The 10,034-nt window shown below is 48.4% G+C and overlaps 1 long non-coding RNA gene across 1 annotated transcript; it reads left to right on the top strand.

The window, feature by feature from the left end:
- The first annotated feature begins 1,934 nt into the window (after window positions 1–1,934).
- On the top strand, window positions 1,935–9,213 carry LOC118601759. Its single transcript, XR_004950574.1, has 2 exons — window positions 1,935–2,134; window positions 8,413–9,213. It is a non-coding gene; the product is annotated as an uncharacterized LOC118601759 (long non-coding RNA).
- The last annotated feature ends 821 nt before the right edge of the window (window positions 9,214–10,034 follow it).

Raw genomic sequence — 10,034 nt, 5'->3', positions numbered from 1 at the left:
GTGTCTACCACCAGGCCATCCTTGGCATTTGCCTATTTGTGCTCCAAGCAGAGACGAAGCCCGTATGTTTGGATGAGGAGGGCCAATAATGACTGTAGTCCAGACAGACACGGACTAGAGATGTTTGTCTAGTCTTGTGTTTCAGAGCAGCCCCCAAGCAGTAGTTAAGACCATAAAGATGGAAGCAGGAGTCTCGGGGGCCGACCCGGCTGGCACCACACACTGAGCAGACCCTTCTCCCTTCCATCTGCTGGGCTCGGGTTCTCTTATCTCTAGCATGATCAATGGTTCCCAAAGCCCGAGGCAGGTAGGTGCCTCTTGAAGACAAAGAAGTGATTTCCAGTGGCAAGTGGACATATACCTTTCATTTTAAGAGTTTAGTATTTACACAGATGTTCAGGAAAACATGAACCAGTAGTTATAATGGTAAAATAGATATAAAATGATATAAAATGGCTAAAGAATGAGCTGAGATAAAGGGAAATATTACATAAATAGTAGTTGGAGTTGTGCCTGGGTGTATCTAATACCACCAAGGAGGCAAGGGAATGACTGAAGCCTGAGGGCCGCTGCTCTACCCTCTTGCATGTGTCTGTCTCTTCCAGGGTCTGCGCCCTGACCCCCTCCTTTACAGCCAGAGAGATCTTTCTAAAACAAAACAAAACAAAACAAAACAAAAACGAAATGAAACAAAAAAAAAAACCTCTTCACTATAAGGCAATGACCTAAAGAGAAGTCTAGACGTCTCTTTGGTACGACCTCCAAGGTCCTCCGGGATGGGACTTTGCCTGTCTTGCAAGCCGCCCGGGCACTCTCGTCCTCCTCCCACTTTATGTTCCTGTATCCTGGATTTCCAAACCCAGCTTGCTGGCCAGGCCTCTGAGTCTTGGGATATGCTGTCTCCTCTCTCTACCTGTGATATCTTTACCTCCTCTTCAGTCTGAAGGACTCCTATTCAGCTTCCAGAACTTTTTCAAGGGTTTCTTTCTCTTGTGAAACTGCCTCGATCTCTTTGCAAAGGGTTAATTCTGCCTTCTCTTCTATCGTGAACCTTTATCATATGTAGCCCAAAGCTTCTGTTTCCTTGACTATCTTCTTGATGAGGTGGTCTCTGAGGACCTAGAACATTTAGTTCAGCGTCCTGGAACAGTAGTAGGTATGTGACAGGTGCTCAATACTAATGAAAATGCAATAGTTATAGCTATTGTTTGTGAAGTGTTCTCTGTGCATTATCTCGTTTAATCCTTACAGCCTCCCTAAGAGAAAGAAACTATTGACACACTCATCTTAGACAGGAGGAAACTGAGGCTCAGAGATATAACTCATTTGCTGCACAGCTGGTAAGTTGAAGGAAACAAGATTCAAACTCAGGCTGCCTGACTTTTGTGCTTGACCCTTAGCTAATCACTACCCATTCTCCCACAGTTTAGGATTGACCCCTCAGTAAGGTGCACTAGGTGGGCTTCTGGCCACTTAGGTCAGGGCACTCCTTCCAGCCATCAGGTATATGGCAGCAATCTCAGGGCAGTCTTCTGGGCTACTCTTTCAAGGTCATGAGGAGTGGTTAACCAGAGGAGGGAGAAAATAGAGTTGAGTCAGATGTCTTATGGAATTTTTCTGGCCTTTTGTGAATTCTGGGAAGAGAAAAAATGGCTGTACTTATTCCAAGTATGTCAAGTAATAAGGGACTCTTTGCTGTTTAGATGCAAAAATCTCAGGCAGCCAGCACCTGCAAGCAGCAGGCAGGGAATTTGAGACCTACAGGTCCTGAACTGGGGCCCCGGGCTCTGGAGTGGGGCAGCTGGCTTAGATGTGGAGAAGCGAGAGGGAAGGAATCCTCACGGCCCCAGCCAGCATTTCCTGCAGGAAGAATTTGGTCCTAGTCCCTGGAATGTGGGTGGACCCCTCCTGCGAGGAAAGGGAAGTGAACTGCTGCCTCCCTCCAAGCCTCTGACACCCCGCCCCTCCTCAAGTTCAGCACCCTTTTTTCTTCGGGGGCAACTGGCTGTCTGGTAAAGCTTCATTCCTCAGCAACCCTCTCATCTGAGGAGAGGCTCTGCTGGGTGGGAGCTCTGCAGAAACACATTGGGTTATGAAAGGCGATCTGCTTTCAGAATCACTGCACGCTCCAAGGGTAAGGTCCAGCCCTGCTCCCCTCAGTTAGGGCAGATCAAGTGGAAGCCAGTGAGGGGGAAGAGCCCCACATAAGAGGAAGTGACCCGAGCATTTGGGTGGGGGAGGGGAATAGCAGACAGCAAGGGCCTCTGGCTTCTCCTCCTCTGGAACCTATTTATTTACACAATTCTAAACGTCTGAGTTGAAAATGGAAAAGGACAATTCATGAGCAATCTTCATGCACTTATGCATCTATGAATTCAGCCAACACATGTCTTTATTCATTCAGTGTGTGCCCTGGGGCTGGATATGATGCCAGGTGCTGAGCATTAAGAAGTATCTGGAATGTCTAGATTGATGTTTCTCACTTGGAGGTTGGTTTGCCTGAGATTTATATACTCATGCTGGGCCCCACCCAACCTGGGAGTCAGGACTTTGGGGAGGGGTCTGAGTACGAGGACTTTGAAAAACTCCCCAAGTGACACGGACATGAATCTCTGGTCCAGATACAATGATCAGATTGGAAACATATTTGTTCAGATGTATCCACAGTCTTATCTCTGGGAAGGAGTGGGCATAATCTCTGGCTTGGATTTATTCACTCATTCACTCATTCATTCATTCCACTGGTATTTAGCATTTATTGAATTCTTGCCGGGGCCGTGCCCTACACTAGGTATGAGGTTGCAGAATGACCTTGCCCTCCCAGGGCTGTGAAGTCTCATCAAGCCACTCCTCCCTCTGCGATGCTCCCCGTTTCATTTTCATGAAAGGCAAAGTCCTTACAGTGAACCCAGTGGCCAGGCCCTACGTGACCTATTCCCCAGTACTCCCTGACCTCCTCTCCCACTGCCCTCCAGCTGCCTGGCCTCCTGACTCTTCCTTCTATAAGCCTTCACTCCAGCTGCCCCCTCTCTGGCATGCTTCTGCCCCAGGCCCCCTCTGCTAACTACATACAGGAGGCTACAACTTGCCCCCACCCCCAGCACTGCTTATACTGTTCTTTTGCTTCTGTTTTCCTTAGCTCTTCTCCCCTTCTAACATTTTTTGTCATTTTCCTGTTTATTCTGAATGGCATTTACTGTTGACTGTCTCTCCCTCTCCTCCCACAGAATGTAAGCACCCAGAGGGCAGCATCTTAGCTTTGTCAGTGTTGTGGCCCAAGCATCTATAATAGTGCCTGGCATGTAGTGGATCCTCAATAAATATTTGTCGAATGAATTAAGCAAATAGTGACACAGATAAGGGTAAAATTACTAATGTGGGAAGTGCTGGCTAGAAGAGAATGAGAAAATTTATCTCTGAGCTCCTCCTAACTCTATAATTTCACTTTTGTTTTTCTCTGAGACATTATTCACTGTTTACAATTATCCTGTGTGGTCAAGACCATTCCTTTCTATTTTTGTTACCGCTGTGTTTCCCACGGCACGAGCCTCAGGAGGGGAAAGTATGTTGAAGACCTAGCGGTCCTCTGCCCCAGGGCTCTCTGTCACAGCCCTGTGAGTGAGGGCAGCAGGTGACCTCCTGGTGTCCAGTCACGTATTCAGCCAGGATGAATCACAGAGCCTGTTCAGAAGGCTAAGATAATAAGATTTTAGAATGATTGTAAAAATACCTAACATGCCGGCAGGGAATCATCAATCAGCAGATTCAGGAGGTTCTAAGGCTTTTGACCTTCTAAGGAAAGGGTGTTCCAGGGTGGCAGATATTGTGTGTGTGTGTGTGTGTGTGTGTGCGCGCGCGCGCGCGCGCGTGTGTGCGCACGCTCATGTAAAAGGAGCTGGACCAGTGACCCCATCCCCAGGATCCCAGCAAAGGTCAGGAAAGCTACCTCTCTGAGGCAGGACAACCACATGGATGGTCTAACTCATCAAAGAAAGGATGTGTTAGAGCCCTGAAGGCAGCCAGCCTTACTAAGAGAGCAGGGGGACAGCATCCGGACCCTTAATTGTCCCAAGGATGAGGTGGGGGCAGCAAGTCATTGAAGTCTGATGCCCTCAGTCAGCCTCCTATCATGAGTGAGACAAGTGTCCAGAATCACGGTCATGATGAGGGTTAGTCTTTGGCCTTGTTGATGTACCCCTTTCCCAGAGAGCCAGGGCATGGGCCCTAGGAAAGCTGAGATAGAGAACAGACTATATCAAGGAGAGAGCGCCATCCTATGTTGTTTAAAATAGGGCGGCCACCACCAGCATTTTTCTGATTTCCAGCCATTTCTTGGTGCCTCAGAACCATTGCCCTTCCTTACATGTGCTGAAGGCGGTGCCCGGCAAGTCCAGGGATGGTGGGTGCAGACGGCTCACCTGAGGAGTCTGCAGTGAGGGGAGGAGCCCTGGATACAGCCTGGTGCAAGGTTCTCTGCTAGGGCAGCGTGAGGCTGTCTACAAGAGCCCAACGGGAGCAATGGAGATGGAGGCACCAGGCCAAGGTGGCTGCAGGGAGAGGGGTCAAGGTAAGAGGTGGCATGGGCTGGGTCAGAGCTGGCACAGTCGAGCAGGGGTGAGACAGGAGGTCACAGGCAGTGACTGAAGTAGCATGGTGTGGCCAGTGGCGGTCAGGTCCTGGGAGCTCGCAGAGAAGAAGGAATGCTGGGAATATCTTCTGTTGGGAATGAATCCAGGCTGGACTTTTCTGTGGCTTGATCAAGTCACCTTCTGTGTTCCAGTGACCCAGATCCAAGCCCCAGGCCCTCGTGGATAGCCTTCAAAGGCTCCGCCACTGGCGCCAGCCTTCTTCCCTCAGCTCTTGCAGTCTTGGCCTCCAAGGTCCCAGTGCTTCCCATACCGGCTTCTTCTTTTGTGTCTTTGCTCTTTTCTCACTCGTCCTTCACGATAAAACGCCACCATTTCTGGAAGCCTTCTCCAAACATGCTAGTGCCCTTGGTGACTTGGAATGGCCCTTTTGTCTGGGAGTACCCCTTCGTGAACCACAAATACATTGGCACAGGTGATACAGAAACACCTGCTGTAGACATAGTGAGTTTTCTATCATCTGCATCCAGCCAGCTTGAGCTCCTCCACTGCAGGGCTGCCGCATCCATGCCTAGCACAGTATTAGAGGAGGTGCCGAAAATGATGCTTAGACGTGTGGTTCCCTATTCCCCCTCACCCCGCTCTGGGCCCATTCCTGGTGTCCCTCTCCCTCCCTCCTTCTCCTTTGGGGAACTGTAAACTCTGTCATCCTTCTGCTGCTGAAAGTGATGAATCACCTGTCGCCACATCAGCCCCACGTGGTGAAAATCTCCCTCCCAGGAGTGTGCAGGAAGTGCCACAGACTGTGGCTCGGCCTTGTCATAGGGAGCAAGTGAGAGGGCTCTGGGCCTATGCAAGACAGGAAGGGGCGGAGGAGGCGGAGGGAATCCCACCTCCTGTCCTGTGCATCTTCTTGGTTTCTGCCTGCTGGGGCTGTGTAGACAGGCAGTGGTGTGGCCCTCGGCTGCAGTGGGTCTCCCAGAGTCGTGGGCATCACTGGCAGATGCACAGCTAGGCATGGCAGGGAGGGCAAAGACAGTACGCAGCAGCACAGCACAGCCCAGACTGCCTGACAGATGATGGGGACACAGGGAGCTCCAGGAAGCTAAGGAGGAGCCAAGACCCAGATGAGCCCCTCCTTAAGCCTGAGGTGGGAGGTAGGTAGCAATCCCAAGGCAGGTAAAGGTAAGGGTAGGGCCTGAAATGGTCCCTGGGGCCTTTTAGTTCTACCAGATCAGCCCAACAGGAAGCCAGGACCAGGAGGGCCAGGTAGAATGGGGAAGGTTGTGTGCCAGGACCAGTACCTTGAGAAGCCAATGGGCTCTGCTAAAGGGGACTCAATTCTGGGTGAGGCCCGAGGACCGATGGTCATGCTACCTCTCATGCCCAGGGTTTCTGGGTCTGGGCAAGCCTGGGCCTGATCCCTTCCATGGTCACTGTCTAGCAGGGAATCTGCTGGAGTGAATGGCCCCAGGGGTAAACCTGCCCATGGGGAACTTATGCCTGGGCCCCTGGCTTCCTCCCCCGCCTCCCCTGCCCTTCTATAGGTCACTGTTGGGAGCTTAAGGCCAGAGCTGCCAAATAGCAGGGTGCATAGCACTGTAGGCCTCTGAGTGGGGATGGCGAGCCAGCAGGGTGAGTCTCCAGCTGCTCCTAATATGCAAAACTGGCCTTGCCACTCCCTGCTCCCAATCCTGCCCTGGTGCCTTCTAAGCAATTAGGATGGCATTCAGCTATAGCCTTGATCTATGAGGTCTATGTGCCCTCATAATGAGGTCTGGACACCCTCTACAGCCTTACCTCTCACTCTTCACCTGGTAAATCACTCCAGGTCCCTCTGCCTCAAGCACTTGGGACTCAAAGGCCACCCCATCACCCAGCTAAGTCTTGCTCATCCTGCACTTGTTGCTCCAGTAGGGGAGTGGCTCTGACCCCAGCTAGTTCCTCCCTGCAACCCCACAGCTCCCACCTGCCCCCTGCCAGGTCAGTGTACTGCTGAGTGGACCCAGATGTCACACACTTAACTAAGTCACTGAGAATCTCATGGTAACAGCCTCTCCTGAGCAATTCCCTTCTCAGCCTGCAAATTCCTGTAGCGTGCTCTCACCCATCTGGTGGCAAGGTCCCCACTGCTCTAGAGCTTTCTAGCTACAAACCCATAGGGGAACTAGGCTACCTTTTTACATTCATACATTTTAAAATACCAGGGAAGATTGCCGATTGGCCCAACTTGAGGCAGTTATCCACCCTTGGCCCCACCCACTATGAGTAGGGTATTTAAGAAGATGACAGGTCTCATTCATAGCACATGGCTGGAGGAGGGCAAAGAGCAGATTCTAGGAGATGGGTGCTGCTCCAGGCAGACAAAATAAAGTTAAACATTGCATGAGTGAATGAGTGAATGAATGAAAGAACGAGCGAAGAGCACCACATGTGGTCTAGCTTCTAGAGTGTTTGTAAATCATTCTCAAGTGCTCTTATAAATGCCTATGTTCCCACATTTCATAGATGAGGAAACAGGCTTAAAGTCACACAGTGAATACCACCTCCGTATGGCATATGAGATGTGCGCCCTAGGAGGCTTTCCTCCCACATATATGTGGGCAGTTAGACCTCTCCTGGGAAGTCACTGGAGCAAAGAGCAAATGTTTGCCTGTGAGGGAGGGAGGAGGGGACTCTGTCAAGGGTTAAGTCCAAGCCCATTCCTGCACCAGCTCTCATAATAGAATATCTTCTCTTGCCTCAGTCAGTATTGTACATGAGGATGTAGCGCCTTCTTTGGAGACTGGAGATCATGTCATCCTTGCTTTAGGGTTAGACTGTGATTCGTAGCAATGAATATCTGAGTTGTGACTAGAGCCATATGGGCCCCAAGACACAGGGGTCTTTATCCAGAATTGGACGAAGATGAAAGGGTTCTTGATCTGGGCTTTAGAGGGTAAGCGGGCTGCTCAGGTTCCACTTCCTACTACCTCCTCCCCCACATGCCAGGAAACGCACTGGTTTCTCCTGTGCCTTTAACACAACGGCACTTTCTCCAGTGCATCACAGTCAGCTACACTTGCTTCTTAAGGGCAAGCTCTCCATCTGTTCACCTTATCCTCCCAGAACTTGGAGCCTATATGGTAGATTGTTTGCAAAGATGGCTTCAATAGCTCCTCCCATCCCTATGCTTTGCCCCTTTGCTACCTCTTCCATGAAGAGGTAGAGTCTATTTTCCTACCCCCTGAATTTGGGCTTAACCATGACTCGCTTTGACCACTTAGAATGAAGCAGCCTAGTCCTTATGAGGTCCTGCAGCTTTTACTCTTGTCCTCTCAGAACCTGCCGAGCTGTGTGTGAATGTGCTTGTGTTGGTTGCTGGAGTGTGTGAGACCACATGGAGTAGATAAGTGCCATTGCAGTCGAAGCTCATCCGACTGACTACCACCAGCACCAAAAGTCAGGCACGTGAATAAGTCCATCTTAAACCTTCCGGCCCCATAGAGCCGCTAGAAAACTAGCCACACTAATGACTCAGGTGAGATTAGGAGAAAAGTCTCCCAGCTGAGCCCAGTCCCAATTGCTGACTCAAAGAATTGTGAGCAAATAAAATTGTTGTTTAAGCAGCCAAGTTTTTAAGTGGTATGTTCCGCAATAATAAATAACAGTACAGGGCAGTTCCTAGTTGTAGTGGGTTGTGAGTTCCCCAAAGATACGTTCAAGTCCTAACCCCTAGAACCTATGAATGTGACCTTATGTGGAAATTTGCTGATGTCATCAAGTTAAAATGTGGTCAAACTGAATTAGAGTGAGCCCTAAACCCGATGTCTGATGTCTTTTTAAGAGACAGAAGAGGGAGATTTGGATACAGAACACAGAGGGAACACAAAGAATAAGGCCATGTGATGATGGAGGCAGAGATTGGGGGCTGGGTGATGCTGCTATAAACCAAGGAAAGCAAGGAATGCCAGGAGTCACCAGAAGCCAGGAAGAGGCAAAGAAAGGCTCTCTCCTCTAGTGCCTTTGGAGGAAATATGGCCCTGTTGACACCTTGATTTTAGACATCTAGCCTCCAGAATGGTGAGAGGATAAATTTCTGTTGTTTAAGCCACCTGGCTTGTGGTAATTTGTTATGACAGCCCTAGGAAATAAATATACTAGTTCAAAAGTTTTGCTTGGAGAGTCCTGATTAGCTGAGTGCAGATGCTGAGGAGCCGAGGGGTATTAACTCACCCTTTCGGCACCTCTCCCCTGTACTGGCCGCAATCTCCATTCAGCTGGGTCAACATTGCCCAGGGCTCAGACATATGTATCTTCTGCCCAGCCTTCAAGGTCTAGCTCCAGGTGTGCCAGGAACGATGCTCATGGCTTTCTCTCAAATGAAGATGTGGGGTGCGTGTGTGCACACGCACTCTTTTCTGCATGTAAAATTAGTTTGTGAACCTTTAAATATGCCTAGAAAATAAAACAAAATAAAAAGGAGAAAAATTACCCATAATTTTATCATCCAGAGACGGCCACAGTCAACATTGGTTTGTAAAGTCTATTGTCTTCGTTCACACAAATATTGATGTATTATATGTGCCATTTTGTGTCCTGTATTTTCCACTCAATAATACAGTATGGATTTTTTCTGTGTCAATAACTAAGAGTCTATTTACTCAGCACGTATTTATTGATGACCCACTATGCGTCAGGCATTTTACAGAACTCCAGGATGCAATAATGAAAAGCCAGTGCATTTACAGTCTCTGTCCTCATGAAGTTTATAGCCTGACAGGAAACGCAGACATCAAGCAAAAAATTACACAAATACTTTTTTGGCTTTCTATTTTGAGATCATTTTCCACTTGCAGAAGAGTTGGAAATATGACTCAGAGTTCTTATATACCTTCACCCAGCTTCCCTTGATATTAATACCTCCCACAATGATATTATAATTCTGAAAACTAAGAATTAACATTTATGCAGTACTATTCAGTACAGAGTTTCTTGTCTGCTTTATATATATATATAATTTTTTTTTTCCTGTTCCAGGATCTAATCTAGTGTCTCATTATTACATTTAGTTGTCATGTTTTCCTAGTCTCCTCCAACCTGTGACAGTTCTCCATTTTTTCATGACCTTGAGACTTTTTTAAAGAGTGCTTGTCAGTCACTTTGTAGAAGGTCCCTTGATCTGGGTTTGTCTGATGTTTTCTCGTGATTAGGTTATGCATTATCAGAAAGGACGCCGCAGAGGTGGCGTTCCCTTTTCATTGCATGGCATCAGGAGGCACATGATATCAATATGTCTCATTAACTGAGAATGTTAACCTTGGTCACTTAATTAAAGTGAAATCTGCCAGGTTTCTCCACGCTAAAATTACCATATTCCCCTTTGTCATTAATAACGATTTGTTTTAGGAAGTCTGAGATTATGCAAATATGTTTCTTCCTGAACTTTTGCCTACTAAGTTTAATATC

This window comes from Rousettus aegyptiacus, unplaced genomic scaffold (assembly GCF_014176215.1).
Source record: "Rousettus aegyptiacus isolate mRouAeg1 unplaced genomic scaffold, mRouAeg1.p scaffold_m13_p_4, whole genome shotgun sequence".
Taxonomy (NCBI): domain Eukaryota; kingdom Metazoa; phylum Chordata; class Mammalia; order Chiroptera; family Pteropodidae; genus Rousettus; species Rousettus aegyptiacus.
The sequence above is the reverse complement of the archived record's forward strand: the minus strand, read 5'-3'. Positions and strand labels throughout refer to the sequence as shown.